Consider the following 22640-nt stretch of genomic DNA (forward strand, 5'->3'; position numbering starts at 1 on the left):
ACAGAAAAAAATCCAAAAATTAGGTCTTCCCTAGATGCTCTTCCCTTCTCAACTTCACCAATCACTGCACTACATCTCCCAAATAAAGGCAGTACCTCCTACCAAACCTCATCCAAACTATTCCCACGAACTGACTTCAGGAAAGTTACCCCACAAGAAAGGAAGAGGAACTTTCAATCAGTCGAGCCACTAGCCCACTAGATCTCATTCCGCCTATATTCATCTGCATCCTGAAGGAAGGCTTAACCCCCTGGCTGACAGCTATTGTAAATGCTATCTTATCTCAAGGCACTCAAAAGGTCAATCAGCAAACCAATTCTGAAGAAAGAGGGGCCAGATAAATAAATATTAGATAACTATCACCCAGGCTCTAGCCTCCCCTTCCTGTTTATGCAAACAGAAAACAGTTTCTCTCCAACTCCTTGACTACCTCAAGGAACAGAACATTTTACATGCTACTAGCCATCACTAATAGTAGCCACTTGCTCAATGATTAAGATGGGGGGGGGGGGGGGATTCCCTCCTTGTCTTGCCAACTCTCTCAGACATCTTCAACAGAGTTGACCACCAACTTCTGATCCAGTGCTTATGTAACATCAGCACTGAAGGTACCGCCCTAAACTGGTTTCAGTCCTCTCTCTTTCTCTCTAACAGGACCCGGTCTGTCATTTGGGCCAATACATCCTCAAAACCTCCAGTCTTCTCCCCAATTCTTTTTAACATTTACATTCAACCTGCACCATTTTTTTGCTGATGACATTTAACTCTAATTCTTTGTTCAGGGTTTTCTAGTTGCCCTAGGGCCATAAAAGTATATATTCTCTGGGTCTGTCTTCTCCTAACTGCAAATCCCATGGGGTGGATTCTTTCTATGGGGGTAACGGCAGCTTGAATTATCTCTATCCTTTCTCTTTCAGAAGTTACAGCTGAGACAAACAGGCTGGACCCAGACAGGAAGGATGTTCAAATAAAACGTACTAATTATCTCAAAACCTTTCATCAATATCCATTAGAGCAGTGGTTCTCACATGCGTGACACACTGAACACATGATTGTCACAGGGCTAAATGTAAACACATACTCTGTATCTACAGGAACTGCCCTGAACCTCCAATAATGGGTGCAGAACAGAACTAGGATATTCCCCATACAAAAACGATATTTCTGGTGCCATCTCAGTAACAGCAACATAAACACTCTCTCCTACCAGGCGCAATAGTCCTCCTTATGAAAAGACAGTAATTTACCACCAATGCATGTCCTCTTGAGAAAAGACAACAAATAAGATTGATACAAATACTTACATGCGAGTAAAATACCTCACCTCAGTCACACACATAGAATCGACCTTCACCAAGTACAGAAAGACCGAAAATTACAAATATGGAGACAAACTGGAATGGAAAGCCAAAAAAAGCCACTCTGCATGCAGTGCAAAACTGAAGAAATGGAAACAGAAATATAGAAGCTAACAGACCCCCAAAATCTGCAATAATGCACACAAACTACTGCACAAAGCGTTACACCTGTATTATGGAACTCACTCAAATAGTAACAACCCTAGCTATGAAAAGGCACCACCTCAAATATGTAACCAGGCCCTAAACACCGATACACCTCCTATTAGGAAAACAGAACAAGCCAAGCTGCCCTAGATCCCCACACAGAAACTACAAGCTTGCAGAACACCCTTACAGACAGACCCTCACCAAATACAGAATAAAGTGACCATCAAGTTCATGTTTTTGCTTTTCCATTGCTGCACTGCATACACTCTGTCTGGCTTCTTGCTGTTTCCAGTTGTTTTTGTCTCCAGATTTCTATTTATACACTTCTCAAGAAATATATATATATATATATATATATATATATATATATATATATATATAAAATAAATGTCTCAAAACAACTGATAAATAGAACATCCAATCATTAAAAACTTACAAAATTATAAAAAGTTCTCTAAGCACCAACAAATTATTTCAAACAGCAGACATCACATAATACCCAATAATTAAAATGGTAGTCAATCAATAAAGGTGGCTTTTTCAGTTTCTTTTTCCTTACCCTCTCCTACTCCTTTCCCTTGTAGGCCAACAGCACACACCAGAAGCAGCAATGGCTACTGAAGCTCTGTCCTCACACTCCTCTTCCTTAGGGCCCATGACTAGTCTGTCTCACACACCAGCCACCTCCCTGACCCATCTCTCTCTCTCTCACACACACACACACCAGCCACCTCCCTGACCCATCTCTCTCTCACACACACCAGTCACCTCCCTGATCAATCTCTCTCACACACACACATATATATACCGTCACCTCCCTGACCATTCGCTTTCTCTCACATACACCAGTCACCCCTTAACCAGTCTCTTGCTCTCACTCATGCTTTCTCTCTCTGATGTACACACACAGTCTCAGTCAAACACATTCTCTCACACTCTTACACACATGCGGGCTCACTCTCTCGCTCCTACCCCCACCAGCACACACAGCAGCTACAGCACAAGGCAACTGATATGCTGTTATTAAAGCAGAGTCCTGACAGGCTGGGAACTGCAGCAGGCACGACTTCCCCGGCCTTGCAGCGGGAAGAAGGCAGCACTCAGCTGTTTTCCTGTGCTGCGATCATCATGGAGCAGAGCAGTCAGCTGAGAATGCGGGAAGTGGAGGGAGCCTTGGGACAAATTCTGCAGCAACAACATGGCCTTTTCTTCTTCCCGCGCACCCGCTAAGCATCACTTCCTCTTCTGGGCCGCAGGGGCAGGAAGAAAAAGTGGCCATGTTGCTGTTTTCCACAAACACTGCTGCCGTTCCTCTCCAGGCTTGAATGTGCTGATAAGCCCAGGCAGGAACGGCAGCAGTGTTCATTGAAGAATTGTGTGCATCTCACTGGGATGAGGAGAGGGAGAAAAGAACAGTGGGAGACCAGGAAGTGTGCGACATACCTGCCGGGGCTTGGCAAAACACTGGTTAAAAACATTGCATCAGAGGCTCCACAAATGAAATTGTACAATGAGAATATTTACATTGTATTCCTTAGTTCAGGGATTGTGTCCTCATCTCAACTTCTAGGTTGTAGCTTATCATTTTTTCTTTTCAGTGAATAAACTGTCCCAGTGGGTTAGGGAAATCCTGTTGGGAAAATCCCAGAAAAATCCTTAGTCCAATGTTCTGTCTCTTGCCCACAGCCTGTGTCATGGTCCCTTAGGGTGGAGATATCGTTGTCTCCTGATTTTCATTCTTCCCAAACTTCAAATAGATGTGACTTCTCTGAAGGAAAAAAGTCTGATGCGCACAGGAACCCAGCTATACCAGCTCAGCTTCCCCTTGAGGAGGAGTGGATCAAAATCCTCCTTCAGAGCAAAAAGGGAAAAACCTTCTTCACTTCCAAAAATCTCTCTCTTGCTGGGATGATGCTGTCACTGATCTTATATCATGTCTGACATAGGAGGAGGGATCACAGGTCTTCAGCCCCCCCTGTCCTTCAGATCCGGGAAAATGGCCTTCACCAAAAGGGATCAAGGTTTCACTCCAGTCACTAAATATCCAAAAATCTTAATCAAGTCACTTTTAGAATGAGGCAGATCCTCTCCGATCAGGAGAGCACTGAAGGGAAGTCTCCTCTGAATGCAAATATACCAGGTTGGGTTGGTAGGCTCAACCAAGCAGGGAAAACAAAAAAAAAATAATAATAATAAATCAGCTCCTCACTCTCCAAAAGCTAACTAAAACTGACCACACTGCTCCTATTCCTAGCCGCCCCAAGTAGACTGCGACCACCAATCACAGCCAGCCTTAAGAAGAGGAGCTGTAAAAGAATGGTGTCCCGACTAACTTGGAAAATCAATGGATAGGGATCTAGGGTCATCTAGTTGCTGAACAGGGGGTTGCCACATCTGCATCAAAATCAGAGCCAACTAATCACCTTCCATTTCAAATCTCATTGATTTTCTTATGTCCGTGGCAAAAAGGCTCAGACACTATAAACTCAAAATGAATCCTCTAAATCAGAACATCTCTGGATTAGCCACTAAGGTCATCCCTTACAGTCACTACCCTACTCCATTACATCCCAAAGACTCAATACAAAGCTTAGTGGTCCTACTTGATCAAAACCTAGTATAGAAACATGCATCTCCAAAGCAATACAAACCTCATTCATGCACCTGTGTCCGATCCGTAACTATGAAACTACCTAGACAAACACAATCAAGTATTCTGCAATTCTTTATTCAATGGCATCTCCCTATACAATTCAAAACGCCTCCAGCTCCTACATAACACAGCAGCAAAAATCCTTGTAAGAGCAAAAGCATCGGACCACATAAAACCTATTCTATCTCAGCTACACTGGCTGCCAATAGAAAGCAGGATCAAGTTCAAAATACTCTGCTTCATCTTCAAGTGCATGAACAAACAGCCCTAAAATATCTCTCGCAACTCCTTCTCCCTTATACCCCCGCCCCCCCCCCCCCCCCCCAAAAAAAAAAAACCAAACAACTCAGATCTCCCCAACTGTCTCTACTTTCCAGCCTGTCTCTGGCCTCTGCTGGACTGTCCTGCACCAGACCTCGGGCCTGTATAATTTTTGCTGGACTCAAAGCTTTAGGGCAACAAGAACATTTCAAATCCACAAGAGGTTTTCAAATTTAGTTTATTTGGCTTCTTAAAAGTCAAATGTTCCTGTGAGATGCAATATAACTGCCCTCTATCTGTAATAACTTGCATCTCAGTAAATCTCTGACCTGCCCTGACTTATATAATCAAAATACAACATTCCCGAAGCTTCCAGAATGAATGACGTAACTGGCCAAAGACTTTCTTACAAAAAATACCGTATACTGTTGTCATGACAATCTATCCTGTATAGGAAATGCTTGTGAGGACCTCCCTCAACTAAGAATTCTTCTAACCCTGTTCCTCCTCCCACTGTAAACAAGTTCCTTTATCAATGACTTTGATGCAAGTATTCTCTTCTGTTCTTCTTTTGTTCTTCTTTGTTTATGTACACAACTCGCAGTCTGGGTTTTGAATAGAGCTAGACTTGGATTCCACTTCTTGGCACCAGGATTCATTCAAAACTATCACCTCACAAGATCTCCTTTTCAAATTGGTTTCAGGTCATTGAAACCAGCATCTGCAAGATAAAAGCTTGCATCCAAGACTCAGTTTCTCTGCATTGTAAAGCAAATGTTGTCATTGATGCCTTCCTGGCCTGTAATTATAGGCTTTGCAGAGCTTACAAGTTTCCCAAATCTTCTGCATCCTTCGAACCTGTGATAGTCAGAAAGTCTCTCAAAGTTCATTCACCTCTGACAGGCTAGTACAGCAGAGGCGTCTGGGTATTCTTAATCAGACATATTCTTCAGGCCTTCAGCCATTACGCACCAAAGATCTGGAACGTGCTTCCATTATTCCTAAACCTGGAGCCTTCAGGAAGAGAACTACAACTTTCAAGTAGAAACTTCCTATCCAACAACCTCATTACCACAGAAGTATTCCTATTTCTACAGCAAGGACAAATTAACCCTCCTATCAATCTGTCTTTGAGGCCATTCATGGTTAAAAGCAGAATATCAAATGTCAATAAATAATATAATAGATAACCCTTACATCCTTACGCACTTCCTGCCTCATGGCTCTCTGCAAACACACTAAAAAAATTATGCATTTATTATAACAAACTTTACTTGAAAAAGGGCAGTCTTCTGAGGTAAATATATCACAACAATATGTATATTATATTTACAAGTACTGCTATGGTACAATCAGAAAACCCTGCATGAAAGCAAAAAAAAAAGAGACACTTGGAGCCCATATGGTATTAGGCCTATTGTAATACGTGTTCAAGGTGGGCTTGGTCCTCAGTAAGCCATGAGTAAACTGAATTACAGTTACAATATAGTAAACCTCCCATACCAAACAGCACTAACTGCTAGCATTCAAACAGTAACAACCCTACCTGTGAAAAGGCAACATTGCATATATTACATTATATAACCTGATATAATATACTGATTATTATTACATCAGGTTACGGGAAATTGGATTCAAACAGCATCTGAGAGCCCTGACTTTTAAGGTCTGGGAAACTGATAAGCATGGGGGTGACCTGTAGGCATGGCGAGTGTTGCCGTGGGCTTGCTGGGCAGACTGGGTGGATCATTTGGTCCTTTTCTGCCATCATTTCTATGTTTCTATATCAATGCATCTCCTATTAGGAAAACAGAACAAGCCAAGCTAATGTAGACACCTACAAAAATTACACGCTAGTAGAATACCTCACCTTGGTCACACATGCAGTACACAAACAAACCATCACCGAACACAGAATATAAAGAGACCATAAAATAGAAATGGAAATGTGCAGACAAAAACTGAACTAGAAACTGCAAGAAGCCAGACACTGTAAACAGTGCAACAATGGAAAAACAGATAAATCACCTTGTCTCATAAAACATAAAAAATAAAAAATAATTACTTGATTGTATACTATACTGTAACTGTGGACTTCTGTTGTGTATGATACCCACTTCAGTGTGCTCAAATTTATGGTCTGTTACTAATGGTTCATTCTATTTAAATAAAAAGATATTTAAAAAAATAGATATATATATATAAAATATCAATCATAATAATAAACTCATACAAATAAAAATATTTCAAAACAGCTGACCACTAGAACACCTAATAATTAAGAACTGAATTTTTTTTTTTTAAATTTCCCAAACACCAATCAAATAAAAGCTTTTTATTTTTCACAGGCATCATCTGATTTAATGTTGGTTTGACTTATGCCATTTTTTGGTTCATTTATTTGTTAAAATCAGTGTAATTATTTATAATGGTGAATTGTTTGTGTGTGTTATTCTGTAGCTAAATTGTGATCCGCTTAGAAAAAGTTGTCTTGTATATGCAGAATATAAAAAGTTTTAAATTAAAATAAAGTAAATATTTCAAAACCACAGTATATCAAGTAACACCCAATAATTAACATCAATACGGATCTTTAAAAATCTCCCGCTCTCCAAACCAGGGAATGTTTGATTTTGAGCATCTCTGAGATTGTTCATTCTCACACACTTGCATATTCCCTTTTTTTTCACAAACACACACGTGCTCCCTCTCCCCCTCATATTCACATGTGCTTCCTTTCTCTCTCACACACATACTCTCACTGGATTTCTCCTGCTCTTCTTTGGCTGCTGGGAGCCCATGGCCTTCCTTTTCACTTGGTCCACTGGGCAGGATCGAATTCCACCGTGGCCCCAGGACCTCATTGTCACTTGGGCTGCCAGGAATATGGGGATTTCCTGTGAACCCCTGGGGCCTTGTCTCCATTTGGGCTACCAGGAGGAACGGGATCTCCTAGCAGCTCATCTCTTTAGCCACATCATTTTGGCCTCGGGTGGATGGATTTGGCCAGTGTCTCCAAGGCTGCTGCTACCGCAGAGTCCAGCAGAGGTTCCACTCTGCTGGACTCAAGAAGGGTTTGGACATGTTCCTTTTAAAACAGCATGGTTAAAAGGTGAGGTGAAAGACTATTAGCTAAAACAACATCTTTCAGGAAATGGAAAAGGGATCCAAATGAAGAAAACAGGAAACAGCATTAAGCACTGACAAGTTAGATGCAAAGCATTGATAAGGAAGGCAAAGAGAATTTGAAAAGAAGCTTGCTTTGGAGGCAAAAAACTCATAATAAAAAAAAAACTTTGTTCAGGTATATTCGAAGTAAAAAGCCTGTGAAGGAGTCAGTTGGACCATTACATGATCAAAGGGTAAAAGGGGCACTTAGGGGTGACAAAGTCATAGCAGAGAGACTAAATGAATTCTTTGCTTCTGTCTTCACTGAGGAAGATGAAAGAGATACTCATGTCAGAAATGATATTCAAAGGTAATGATTCAGCAGAACTGAAACAAATCTCAGTGGAAGATGTACTAGGGCAAATTGACAAACTAACGAGTAGATGGGCTAGATGGATTACATCACAGAGCGCTGAAAGAACTGAAAACTAGAATTGCAGACCTGCTATTAGTAATTTGTAAACTATCATTAAAATAGTCTATGTTACCTGAAGACTGGAGGGTTGCCAATTTTAAAAAGGGATTAAGGCATGATCCAAGATACTACAGACCAGTGAGACTGTCTATTCCATTGAAACTGGTAGAGACTATCATAAAGAACAAAGTTGCTTAACATATAGAGAAGCAGAGTTTAATAGGACAACAACAAAATGAATTTAACCAAGGGAAGTCTTGCCTCATCAACCTGCTACTTTTTTTTTTTTTTTGAGGGCGCAGATAAGCATGTGGAGAAAGTTGAACCAGTTGATATAGTGTACCTAGATTTCCAGAAAGCATTTGACAAAGTCCCTCATGAGCAACTTCTTAGGAATTTAAAAAGTCATGAGTTAGAGGGTAGTGTCCTATTGTGGATTGGGAACTGGTTAAAAGATAGAAAAAACAGAGAGCATGTCTAAATGGTAAATTTTCCCAATGGAGAAAGAGTTGCTTACCTGTAACAGGTGTTCTCCTAGGACAGCAGGATGTTAGTCCTCACGGGTGACATCATCAGATGGAGCCCGGCATGCCACTATCTGCACGGCCACGCAGGGTCCCTTTTCGATCTCATAACTAAGCAAAAAAGACGAGTGAAAAAATAAAACAACAAACCGGAAAACCCAACTCCGCGGGGTGGCGGGCAGATTTCCTGAGGACTACCATCCTGCTGTCCTAGGAGAACACCTGATACAGGTAAGCAACTCTGCTTTCTCCTAGGACAAGCAGGATGGTAGTCCTCACAGATGGGTAAATACCAAGCTACAAGCTGCCCCCAGCTATAACAGGACCTACAGCATTTAACCACGTGCCAACGGGCACAACATCAGAAGTGCTGAGGGTGAGAACGGGAGACAGCATGAATTAGATACTGGGCTCTAGGTAGGGAGAGTTGGGTTCTTATGCTTGGAACAGATTACAAAGGACAGATTGGCCAAAGGAACTGTCTTGTCAACCATCCTTGTCCAAACAATAATGGGCGATGAACATGTACAAGGAGCTCCACATCGCAATCTTGCAGATCTCAGCGATGGGGACTGCATGAAACTGCGCAGACGTTGCCATGGCCCTGAGTGCGCCTTAACACAGCCTCCAAGCGGAAGGTCCACCTGCTCGTAGCAGAAGGATATACAATCTTCCAACCAGTTCGATAGGGTCTGCTTGCCCACAACGCCAAGCCTGTTTTTATCAAAGGAGACAGAGTTGCGTGGATTGCCTATGGGATGCTGTGCGCTCAAGATAAAAGGCAAGAGCACACGCCGTCCAGGCTGTGCAGAGCCTGTTCACCCTGGTGGGAATGGGGCCTCAGAAAGAAAGTGGGCAAAACGATGGACTGATTGAGATGGAAATAGATCACCACCTTGGGCAGGAACTCAGGGTGAGTGCGTAGAACCACCGTCATGAAAGAATTTTGTATAGGGAGGATACGTCACTAATGCCTGAAGCTCAAATGACTTTCCAAGTAAGATGTTTTAGCTCACAGGAGCACATAGGCTCAAAAGGAGGCTGCATGAGCTGCGCTAGTACCATGTTGAGGTCCCAGGACACAACAGGATGACGCAGAGGGGGCTTTAGATGCAACAGGCCCCTCATGAAGTGGCCCACCAAGGGCTGCATAGAAATGGGTGCACCACTTATCCCATGGCAATACGCACTGATAGCATTCAAGTGGATGTGGATCAAGGTGGTCTGTAGCCCAGACTCCAAGAGGAAATACAAATAGTCCTCCAGTCGCAGAGTGGGGCACAAGAAAGAGTCTAGACCCTTTGCCTCACACCAGACTGAGAACCTTCTCTACTTCAACCGATAAGATTTCCAGCTGGAGCTTCATGAGCATTTACCTCACTAGCGGGTTTGGGGGATACGCGTACAGTAAGCCCTTGCCACAAAATAGGGCAAAGGCATCTGAGGCTGGTTCCCCATCTTCCCTGTACAGGGAGCAGAAGTGGATCACCTTAAAATTCCGAGGGGCAGCAAAAAGGTCCACATTCGGAATATCCCACATGCGGAAGATTCTGTCCTTGACTGTCGGATTGAGCGACCACTCATGCTGATGGAATGCTCGACTCAGGCGGTCCGCCACCACATTCTCTGTCCCTACTAGGTAAAATGCTCGTAAGAGCATGTCCTTGGATAGAGCCCAAGCCCAAATCTGTACCGCCTCCTGGCAAAGCAGGAAGGAGCCCGTACCTCCCTGCTTGTTTATGTACCAAATTGAGCCTTGGTTGTCGGTCTGGATCAAAACCACTTTGTGAGCCAGGCAATCATGGAACGCTGAGAGGGTGTACCGGATTGCTCGCAGCTCCAGGAAGTTTATTTGACAGCTCGCTTCCTGCTCAGACCACATGCTTTGCATGCAGAGGCTGCCCACATGTGCCCCCCAGCCTAAGGTGGAGACATCGGTGGTCAATACCACCTGGGGAGATGGCGCTTGAAAGGGAGACCCCTCTCCAAGTTGGCCAGGTTTTCCCACCAGGAGAGGGAGTCTCGGAGGGGCGAGGTAACTTGCACTGGAGCCAAGAGGTCATGGGTGGCTTGGAGCCAGTGAGAGCGGAGTGTCCACTGCACTACCCTCATGGCTAGTTGGGCCAGCGGAATGACATGAACCGATAAGAACATTTATGACTGTCCCTCTATGCACTGTATAATCTTCTTACCCTACCCTCTACCCCCTACACAATCCTGCTCAGTTCAATACTTCATAATGTACTCCCCTTTCCTTTCCCACACGATAATTAATACTAATACCTTAACATCCGCCGCTCCACCACTAATACCTGATTAGCCACCGCAAGTCCATTTGTACCTCCCTTTCTTCTATATACACAACTTGTTTCACCCCATATCCTCTTCACATAATTCATACTGTACATGTAATTCCTTCTGTACATGTAACTCTTCTTTCCCCATATCCTCTGTATACACAGTCTTCGCCTCTATGACCTCCGATATATACTGTATTATATGGCTCTTGCAATTATCTCATAACCTTTAACTCCACCCTCCAAGTTCCTCCTCCCTGTTCCATGTATTTCTCCATTTTGTTACATGTAAACAGATATGATGTATCTATGAATACCGGTATATAAAAACTGTTAAATAAATAAATAAATAAATAAATAAATAATAAACATAATTGCCGTACTTGGTCATGGGATAGAGGGTGGCCAATCCAGGCTACAGGTACATGGCAAGTACCCAAAAATTAAGTCTATCCCATGCTACTGATGCTAGTAATAGCAGTGGCTATTTTCTAAGTCATCTTGATTAACAGCAGGTAATGGACTTCTCCTCCAAGAACTTATCCAAACTTTTTTTAAACCCAGCTACATTAACTGCACTAACCACATCCTCTGGAAACAAATTCCAGAGTTTAATTGTGCGTTGAGTAAAAAAGAACTTTCTCCGATTAGTTTTAAATGTGCCCCATGCTAACTTCATGGAGTGCCCCCTAGTCTTTCTATTTTACGAAAGAGTAAATAACCGATTCACATCTACCCGTTCTAGACCTCTCATGTTTTTAAACACCTCTATCATATCCCCCCTCAGCCATCTCTTCTCCAAGCTGAAAAGAGGAGATCGCCGGCTTGTGCTGAGGTCTGGCTCTCATGGAGAGGAGAGTCAAATGAGACCCGTGGAAACAACTATGGGTATTGAAATCCCGGGAACCTCTGGGGAGGCAAGAGAAGGTCAGTCGGACCCTGCGTTTGTGAGTATCCAGCTCGGCAAACCTGAACAAATTTCTTTAGGAAATGTTTGGTCCGCTTTAAAGGCAATGGAATCCACACTAAAAACATTGGCTGCTACAACTTTGGAAACCAAGAATCAGACTGTGTTAAACAATTCTTTGATCACTACATTTAACTCAAAGATAGAAAGTCATGAAAAAAGAATAACACAAATTGAAGATGTACAACAGAATATTATAAAGTCAGATCTGGTTCTAGAGAAGAAAATGGAGAAATTGGAAAACACTGAGGATATTAAATTTAAGAATTATACATTTTCCTGTTATTAGAAATATATCACCACTTGAATTATTTAAAACATATATGAAACAGGAGCCCGATTTGTATTGCAGTACCCTAGTAAATGTTGTATTAGACTTATAAATAATAATTATGTGTTTTTTTGAACCGGAACAACTCAGGGATTTTCTGATTGGCCACTCGCATAGTACCCCTAGAGATGAATAGACATGAAAGAAGTAAAATGCTCTTTCCTATCAGTTGCTTGAAAGTTCAATATTTCTTTTAAATTCGCTTATATTTTCTTTGCCCCCTATATTTCTTATATTTAGGTACATATATTCTGAAATGTTTAATATATTATTTGATATAATATTGCTGAAAAGTATTATATGTGAATAGTATGTACCATGTCCTAAATTGTAGATTACATGTAATAATGTGAAAATTTGAAAATGAAAAATAAAATAAAAAAACAAAAAAAAAACCACTTTCCATTATTTTTCCTGGCACTGAAGTCAGGCTAACCGGTCTGTAGTTTCCCGGATCGCCCCTGGAGCCCTTTTTAAATATTGGGGTTACATTTGCTATCCTCCAGTCTTCAGGTACAATGGATGATTTTAATGATAGGTTACAAATTTTTACTAATAATTACTAAATTACTAAAAATTTCATTTTTGAGTTCCTTCAGAACCCTGGGGTGTATACCATCTGGTCCAGGTGATTTACTACTCTTCAGTTTGTCAATCAGGCCTACCACATCTTCTAGGTTCACCGTGATTTGGTTCAGTCCATCTGAATCATTACCCATGAAAACAGTCTCCGGAACGGGTAGCTCCCCAACATCTTCTTCAGTAAACACCGAAGCAAAGAAATTGTTTAATCTTTCCGTGATGGCCTTATCTTCTCTAAGTGCACCTTTAACCCCTTGATCATCTAACGTCCAATTGGCTCCCTCGCAGGCTTTCTGCTTCAGATATATTTAAAGGTATATTTGATATGTAGAAATTGTCTGCTCAGTGTGCAGCAGCAGCCAAGAAAGCAAACAGAATGCTAGGAATTATTAGGAAACGAATGAAGAATAAAACAGAGATTATCATAATGCCTCTGTATCGCTTCAAGGTGCAACTTCATCTTCAGTAGTGTGTGCTATTCTGGTCACCACATCTCAAAAAAGATATAGCAGAATTGGAAAAGATACAGAGAAGGGCAACCAAAATGATAAAGGGGATGGAACATTTCCTATGAAGAAAGGCTAAAGAGGTTAGGACTCTTTAGCCTGGAGAAGAGATGGCTGAGGGGAGATTTGATAAAGTTCTATAAAATAATGAGTGGAGTGGAACGAATAAACATTAATCGGTTGCTTATTCTTTCAAAGAGCATTTCATTTCATTTAAAAAATTTATTAATCTCTTAACACAAAAGGCCTAAGCGATATACAGAATAAACATACATAATATAAACAAAATAATTTGACAAAGACCAAAACAAACAGGCATTAAAATTATATAAAATAATAAAAAAAGCAGTAATATCACATCTGAATATAGCACAAAGACTAGGGAAATTACTAGGTGATACATTTAAAACAAATAAGAGAAAATATTTTTTTATTCAACCTTAATTAAGCTCTGTTTCATTGCCAGAGGATGTGGTGAAAGCGATTAATATAGCTGCATTTAAAAAAAAAGTTGAAAACTTTTTGGAGGAAAAGTCCATTAACCATTAAAAACATTTAAAACTAATCTGAGAAAGTTTTTTTTCACTCAACACACAATTAACTCTGGAATTTGTTGCCAGGGGATGTGGTTAGTGCAGTTAATGTAGCTGGGTTTAAAAAAGGATTGGATAAGTTATTGGAGGAAGAGAAGTCCATTACCTGCTATTAATCAAGTTGACTTAGAAAATAGCCACTGCTATTACTAGCAACAGTAGCATGGGATAGACAGTTTTTGGTACTTGCCAGGTTCTTATAGCCTGGATTGGCCACTGTTGGAAACAGGATGCTGGGCTTGAAGGATCTTAGTCTGACTCAGTATGGCATGTTCTTATGGTCTTAAGGTGGAATAGCAGAAATCCACTTCTTATTCCTGGGATAAGTAGAGTGGAATCTATCTACCCCTTGAGATCCTGCCAGGTACTTGAGAGTTGAATTGACCACTGTTGGAAATACAATACTGGGCTTAATGGACTTTTGGTCTGATCCAGTATGGCAAATATGTACCTCCCTGGGTTGTTGCTGATATTACATAGTCCTCTCTTCTGCCCAGATTCTACCCTTTTGTCTCTTAGATGACTTATTTCCCAAAGCTGCTCTTTACTCCTTCACTTTCTATTATCTCTTTCATTCTTCTCAAACCTGCACAAACATCCCTAAAAATTAGATTATGGTTTCATTTCACTATCAAATCTCATTAAACTGGGAATTTTCTCATCTCACAGATGAGATAGTAGCTATATAGATTATTACAAAGCTTGTCCTTAAGACATGGTACTAGGCAGCTGCTAGATTAAGTATGGAAAGTTGTTCACTCATCTACCCAGGTATCAGAATGTCAGGCCTTGAACCTGGTAGCCTCAGAGCTCTGGGCAGGGACTATAAGGGTTAGCCACAAGATTGGCTGAGACTCTGAACACCACAATAGCAATTATCTTGTCGATTTGGTGGGCCTATCCTTGCCCATGGAATCTCCCAACTGGACTAGAAATAGGTTTGTCCATAGATTGAGGGCAGGATATAAAAAGCCCTTGCCTGACACCCCTTTACAGGGCCAACAGTCTCCTGAGGTCTTTACCTGTGGGAATGCTGCTCACCTGGTCCAGATCCCTGACCCACACTAGATCTCCGGCCATGCCAAGGTCTCCCAAAGTTTTGGCCTGCCTGGGGCCCTTAGATATTCCCTTGAGTCATCAAGACCCGACTGCAACCTGAACCCTTGAGTGCAACCTGTGGGAAATAGACTTGACTTCTGGTGAAGTCCCCATCCAGATGCCCCTCATGGTGGACTGCCTCCACAAATTGGAATGAGTGATTGGGAACCTAGTCCCCTTTGGATTGGAGTGAAAGCCCAGTGACACCAGAATGGTAGATAACTAAAGAGAAAGACAACAAAAACTGACTTGAATGAGATGTGATAAGAGATCTCGAGCTTCTATGGCCAGCAGCTACGGATCTCTTAGCAGCATGGACCAGAATAACTGGGCAGAATGGATAGGTCAATCAGTCTTACCTGCCATCATCTACTGTGTTACTACTATAGATTATTCAAAAATTAAGAAACAAACAAAAAAAAAAGGCAAGACCTTTTTTGTTAGACTAATTTATTATGTTTCTTGACAAGCTTTCAGGAGCTAACATGTCCTTCTTCAGGTCCAAAAAATAGACCATGCAAGGAGTGGCAACTCCCAAAGACTCATAACGAAACAATAAATTAGTCAAATAAAAGGTCTCACCTTATTTTTTTTTTTAGTTCTTATTTTTTATTTTTGTGCATTCAAGTTGACTAATTTGGTTATCATACTACGTCCAGTCTTCTGGATTCTTTACTGTTCCTCTAATTCTGAAACCCGAAGCCTGTCTGCCTCTCAGTCATGGCCACTGCTTCCATAAGGCAAACTAGGTGATCACCTAGAGCACCAAGATTTTGGGGACAGCAAAATCCTACTACTGGGAGGTCTAGAGGTTTACTCTACCAGAGCAAATACATAGAAGCATATAGAAACATAGAAATGATGGCAGAAGAAGACCAAACGTCTCATCCAGTCTGCCCAGCAAGCTTTCGCACTTTTTTTTCTTTCACATACTTATCTGTTTCTCTTGGCTCTTAGTAACCTTTTTTTTTTTATATTCTATTTCCCTTCCACCCCCACCATTAATGTAGAGAGCAGTGTTGGACCTGCATCTAAGTGAAATAGCTTAATTTAGTTAGGGGTATTAACTCCCGCAATAAGCAAGCTACACCCATGCTTATCTGTTTATTCAGACTATGTAATTCAGTCCTTGTTGATTGTTGCCTGAATATAGATCCACCTTTCTTTATTCCCCCCTGCCGTTGAAGCAGAGAGTCATGCTGGCTATGCATTGAAAGTGAAGTATCAGTCTTGCTCCCCTGCCGTTGAAGCAGAGGGCTCTGCTGGATACGCGTGAATTGACAAAATTTCCTCCCCTGCCGTTGAAGCAGAGAGCTATGCTGGATATGTGTGAATTGTCAAAAATTTCCTCCCCTGCCGTTGAAGCAGAGAGCTATGCTGGATATGTGTGAATTGTCAAAAATTTCCTCCCCTGCAGTTGAAGCAGAGAGCTATGCTGGATATGCGTGAATTGTCAAAAATTTCCTCCCCTGCAGTTGAAGCAGAGAGCTGTGCTGGATGTATGTGAAGTGTCAAACTTTCTCCCCTGCCGTTGAAGCAGAGAGCTATGCTGGATTTGCGTTGAAAGTGAAGTATCAGGTATTTTTTTTGTTTGGGGTAGTAACCGCCGTAACAAGCAAGCTACTCCCCTGCTTTTATGTAGTTGCAAATCCTTTTTTCCACATTTCTTCTTGCCGTTGAAGCATAGAGCAATGTTGGAGTTGCATTAACAGTGTGTATGTTTATTGAATAAGGATATTCATCTCCAGGTAGTAGCCAACATTCCCTCAAGCCACCCCCATGCCTCTTGTCTTCATTCACATCCTCTAGACCAGAGCTTTCCAAACTGTGTGTCGGGACACGTTAGTGTGTCGCCTGCAGTGTGCAGGTGTGTCGCGCAAGCCCGGTCAACTGTGGGCTTTTTTTTTTCTAGAGATTCACTTTTTTTTTCAGTTTATGGGTTGCTTATTATTGGGTGATTTTTGCTGTCAATCGCGTTTTTTTGGGGGGCTTGGTGGGTGGAACGGCCCAGCCATCCTTGCATTGGCTGCTGCTGCCGATGAGGCCTGGCCATGAGGAGTACTGACTGCAAGCAGCAGTGTCTGGTGATCATGGAAGGGAGTGAAGCACTTAACTGGCAACAATCAAAAAGACGAGGTACATGAGTGTGGGGGCCAGACATGTGCTGGGGGGAGAGAGATGAGTGAGTGGGGGGCAAACGTGCTGGGGGGACAGACATGTGCTTGAGGGGGAGAGATATGAGTGTGTGGGGGCCAGACATGTGCTGGGGGGAGGAGAGAGATGAGTGTGTGGGGGACAGACAATTTGTTTTATTATTGTTTCTCATAAATTATAACAATAACATGAATCTTGGAATATATATTTTTAATATAAATTTAAGGTTTTCATGAGAGAGGTTGTGTCGTGAAACATTTTATTTATGTATATATTTAAGGAAACATACATAAATTGTCGAAATATGTTTTGTTCGTTTAACCTTTAACCTCTGGTTTGCTAGTAAACTGAATTACTGTGTCCCGAAATTATGTTTGTCTAAAAAGTGTGTCACCAACATGAAAAGTTTGGAAAGCTCTGCACTAGACTATCCATCAAAGCACTGTGCTGGAGCCATTGCCACCAATAGTTAAGTTGGGGAAGAGGGGTGAATGACCAAAGGTTCACCTAGAGCGCCAAATATGCTTGCACCAGCCCAACCTCCAGCCTCTTCTTAATGTTGCCACACTCTGGGATCTTCTTCCTTTCAGGTTCCTTTTTGAAAGAACTAAAATTCCTGTTCACATTTACCTCATTCCGGGTATATATGGTTTTTACTTGTTGTCTCAAATCCACCTCTTCTCAGCAGCTGAGATTTATTCCTCTTCCTGAGATCTAGCTTGTACCATGTTTTATGTCATCTTAAGAGCCTTGTAAGCTGTGAGGGAGTCTATAGGAATCTCCCTCAGACCACCTTAAGGGACCGGACCGGGCACAGTTGTCTTGCTCAGTCTTCCTTAAGATCCAGACCCACAAGGAATCCTGGGTGAAGGAAGGAGTCCCTCAAAGTACAAGAACTCAGGGCCTAGAAAGGTGAGACACAGGCCCCGGGGAGCAGGCAGGAAGCCAGCCTATGCTAAAACCTGCTATATTTACTGTGTATACTACCTGAACTTTGTTTTGCTTTGAACTTTGTGTTTTCACTGTAAATAAATTGCATAAAAGGAAACAGCTAGAGTCAGCCTCCTTAGTCCTTCTGGCTGTTTCCAAGCCACTATTGCCCAGGTTACCACATAAGTATATAAATGAATACGTCAAGCCAGTAATAGTTGTTGACTTTGGTAATCACAACATGTTGGTGAGATTCTCTCTCTCTCGCCAGGCTCTTTTTCTTTCATTCCATCACATTTAAACAAGGCAGCAGAGGATGTGGAGCTCAGACTGCACTAGCGCAGGACTTTGCCTAATGACCATGCTCTCAGTTCAAAGTCAGACAATACGCAGGCTTCTAAAGCACAGAGTGCTAAGACACTGATGAACAAACGTGGCTTTTCAAACAGCCCTCACCAATAAGTGCAGAAGTTGAAAGCTATTATTGTTGTAATACATCAAGCCTGAATGCGATCTACAATTAAATATATCAAATAAAGAGTGATTTGCGAGGAGCAGATTTATAATTACCATGGAAATGGTCACGGTTTGATGGCAGTCATACCTGCTGGGGGATGGGGTGCACAGTAACCAAAGCTCACCACTGGACATTATCACGGTTTAGACCGCAGTACCAGCGTGGTGGCGGAGACGATCACGGCAAAGGTTCTCCGGTGTCCTGTATATATTTGTGTTATATACATAAATGGAGAAGGAAACGGTTCCTTTTTTCCATTTTTGCTGTGCCCATTTGGCATTGATAAATATTCAATTGTTCTCCTCTTTTTAGGGGGGGGATGGGTGTATCATTAGAGCACCCAGTCTAATTATTGCTCGTGTTATAGTTTAACGTGCAGCCACTTCAAACCTCTTTTCAAAGTGCCTTGGTAAAACCACTTGTGAAATAATTGTCGCCTGGTCCCAGTTCCTGGGGCTTTGGACTTTCCATGCTCTGTGTTACACATTTTAGGCGTTATCATCAACATTTCCTGATGCCAGTGCATTGAATGAGAGCAGCAGAGCCAAGTGCTGCCTGCTGAATATACTGAAAGCCTATGGCCCAGCAAGGATGCCAAACAAAAGGCCTCCAGGAACACAGCACCAGACAAAAATGCTGCTTCTCAGAAGTACAGCGACAGAAAAAGTTCCTCGTGCAGAGCCCACGGTCCTAAGAAGGCCGAGACCTCTGCACTGCAGGAAACGGAGTAGTCTAGTCTTCCAGCCAATAACTGCTTCTAATAAAAATGATGGGCTAGGCATTAACTATGTACTCTGTCTACCACCACAGAGAAAAACTACTGATGTGTGCTCCGCAATGATAACCTAGGAGGAAGCTGGGGTAATGCTAAAAGCAGCATAGACAGAGTACAGACTGGTGCCCAAGGAAGACGCAGGAGTCCTATACACAGATCGCTCACTCTCCAGACATGTCACTGTACAAGTGCAAACTCGTCTTGCTACAATGAAAACAATATATACAAAAATAAGATCTCACTCCTACCATCACACATCTGTAGCGTATATGACTGCACAAATGAAACCTATGTCTTATGTCCATTCAAGTGCTACAGTACTTATAATCATAGGTCACTGAATTCTCATAAGGAAGTCTTTTTTTATATTGCAATTAAAATCACATGCGCAGTTCACAATGTTCTTCTCCGGGAAAGTGTTAAATTCAGGTTATATGCATTCTCATACTCTAGTTATATTTATTTATTTATTTATGGTTTTTATATACCGGAGTTCCTGTATACAATACATATCACTCCGGTTCACAGTTAACAGTAATAACTACTGCCGGGTGGCAGTTTACATGGAACAAATCTTGGAACAGAAAACAGAAAATTTGGTCTAAGTAAATAAGAAAAAACAAACTAACTAGGTTCAACTATAAACATATAAATAAAGCAATTTATAATCTTGAATAAATAAAGCATAAGGATAAATACATTAGAACAAAAGGACAGGGTTTGTTTTGTTTTAGATCTTAGCTCTCTGGGAATGCTTGCAGGAAGAGCCAAGTCTTTAGTTTCGCCTTAAAAGTAGAATGGCACGGCTCAAGGCGGAGGTCTGGTGGAAGGGAATTCCAGAGGGACGGGCCCGCCGTTGATAGAGCGCGTTATAAGCCGTTGATAGAGCCGTTGATAGAGCGTGTTATAAGCATTCAATACTTATCTTAACCATCAAATTTTCACTGTCATGGGTTCCACTGATAGATGACGCAAAGGACTTGAATATTCAAAATGATATTCCCTTCTCTTGCAGCGTAGCTCCAGGGGTATAGAGTTCTCATAATTAGCTGTCATGGTTGAATAGATGGAAGTTAAATTAAAATGAAATGTCAGGCTTGATAAAAACAAAGCCAATTCACTGAACAGCTAGCCACATCTCAGGGCAGCAGTAATATTGCTTAGGAGGACGTACACAGCCTGGCAGTGTTGTTACATTGAAATCTGAATATGTATGTACACATCTTGGTGACCGTCAGAAGCACTTATGTGTCTGACAAATATGCCAGCTATGCCCCGTCATTGACCGAGCAGATTCTTCATGCCTTCATCACATCATGCCTTGACTAACTGCAATTACTAGCAAAGAGAATCTGAAAGCTTCAGGCTAATGCAATATGGAGCTGCTAGTCTACTGGCAGGCTCCAATATTAGAGACAGATTCTCAGAGAGCTCCTCCATGCCAAGTTTAAAGCTCTAATCTTTAGGTTTTAAGGTGCTGAGGGGAGTAAGCCCCAGTTCCTGGAAGGATCTCTTAATTCCAACCTCTGCTACCAGATTGCCCAGGAGTTGTCATTATGTGTTCCTCCTCCAACAGCAGGGATATCAGTGGGGACAGCGCAACAAAATTTTTCTTGGTATCAGGGGAGGTTCTATAATGAGGCAAGGTGAGGCTGCCGCCTCAGGTGGCAGAAGTTGGAGACAGCAAAAATGCCCCACTCAAAACACTCCTGCTGCATGTGCCTCACACACTGCAAACTGCAAAACTCTTTAAAAAAAAAAAAAAAGTGCAGCATCCTATGTCATCACTGCGCTGGCGCCGGGCAGGCTAACCATTTTCTGCTGCCTCTGTCCTTCGTGTTTTGGATGAGCAAGGTCCCTGCTGGTTGCAGCACGGCTTGGTGCAGAGCTGCTTTTTGTTCCCACTGTGACTCTGCCGCCTGTCTGCCTCTGCAGATCAGGGTCTCTCTCCAGGTGTGGGCAGGAGACTCTGCAGGAGTATCACTGCAGGTAGTAAGTAAAATAAAAAGCAGTCACTGGCAAGAAAAGTTGATCCTCGGTTGGGTTTCTTGTCCACCTCTGCCGCATTGTCACTCGGCAGCCCACGCGGGAGAGGAGGCGGCTACACAGGAACTCACTGTACTGTAATTAAAAAAAAAAAAAAAAGTGGAGTTTGCTGAGGGTCCAGGATTGCAGGGACCGCAGCAGAGCCGATTTCGAGGCAGTGTGCACACACACACAGACACTGCTGAGTCTGGGGCAGGGAGCAAAGCAGGAGACCTGTGGAAGGCATTCTGCAAGCCCTGCTCTTCAGTAGCAGCACTACCTGCAGTCTCTTCCCCGCACCTGGAGAGAGAGAGGGGCCTGGGGGAAGAGGAAGGCACTGAGTTGATAAACTCCACCGGCTCCTATCCCTCCTGGAGACAGAGAGAGAGAAAATCTGGTCTGGGGGAGGGCTGACAATGACTGAAGAGAGAGAGAGAGAACTGGTCTGAGGGAGAGGGTAACTGTGACTGAAGAGAGAGATGGTATGGGGAGAGAGGGTGATAGACTAAAGACATGGAGAGAGAGACTCGTCTGGGGAAGAGGGGATGACAGTGACAAGTGAGAGAAAGACTGGTCTGGGAGGAGTAAATGACAGTGACAAGTGAGAGAAAGACTGGTCTGGGGAAGAGGGGATGACAGTGACAAGTGAGAGAAAGACTGGTCTGGGAGGAGGAAATGACAGTGACAAGTGAGAGAGAGACTGGTCTGGGGAAGAGGGGGTGAGAGTGACAAGTGAGAGAGAGACTCGTCTGGGGAAGAGGAGGTGACAGTGACAAGTGAGAGAGAGACTGGTCTGGGGAAGAGGGCTGACAGTGACGAGAGAGAGACTGGTCTGGGAGGAGGAAATGAAAGTGACAAGTGAGAGAGAGACTGGTCTGGGAGGAGGAAATGACAGTGACAAGTGAGAGAGACTGGTCTGGGGAAGGGGGGGGTGACAGTGACAAATGAGAGAGAGACTGGTCTGGGAGGAGGAAATGACAGTGACAAGTGAGAGAGAGAGAGAGACTGGTGTGGGGAAGAGGGGGTGACAGTGACAAGTGAGAGAGAGACTGGTCTGGGGAAGAGGGGGTGACAGTGACAAGTGAGAGAGAGACTGGTCTGGGAGGAGGAAATGACAGTGACAAGTGAAAGACTAGTCTGGGGAAGAGGGGATGACAGTGACAAGTGAGAGAGACTGGTCTGGGGAAGAGGTGAAGGGACTGGTGATGGACAGACTGGTATGAGGGTGGTGACAGAGTGAGTCAGAGACTGGACTGGGGAAGGGGTGACAGGGACTGGTGAAAGAGAGAGACTGGTGTAGAGCGAGAGGGTGACAGGGACGTGTGTGTGAGTGAGA

At 42.7% G+C, this 22640-nt stretch overlaps 1 protein-coding gene across 6 annotated transcripts in view; it reads right to left on the bottom strand.

Moving 5' to 3' along the window:
* STIM1 (stromal interaction molecule 1) overlaps window positions 1-22640 on the bottom strand; it is a 327443-nt gene that overhangs the window by 220503 nt on the left and 84300 nt on the right. The window lies entirely within an intron of this gene.

This window comes from Rhinatrema bivittatum, chromosome 5 (genome assembly GCF_901001135.1).
Source record: "Rhinatrema bivittatum chromosome 5, aRhiBiv1.1, whole genome shotgun sequence".
NCBI classification, from domain to species: domain Eukaryota; kingdom Metazoa; phylum Chordata; class Amphibia; order Gymnophiona; family Rhinatrematidae; genus Rhinatrema; species Rhinatrema bivittatum.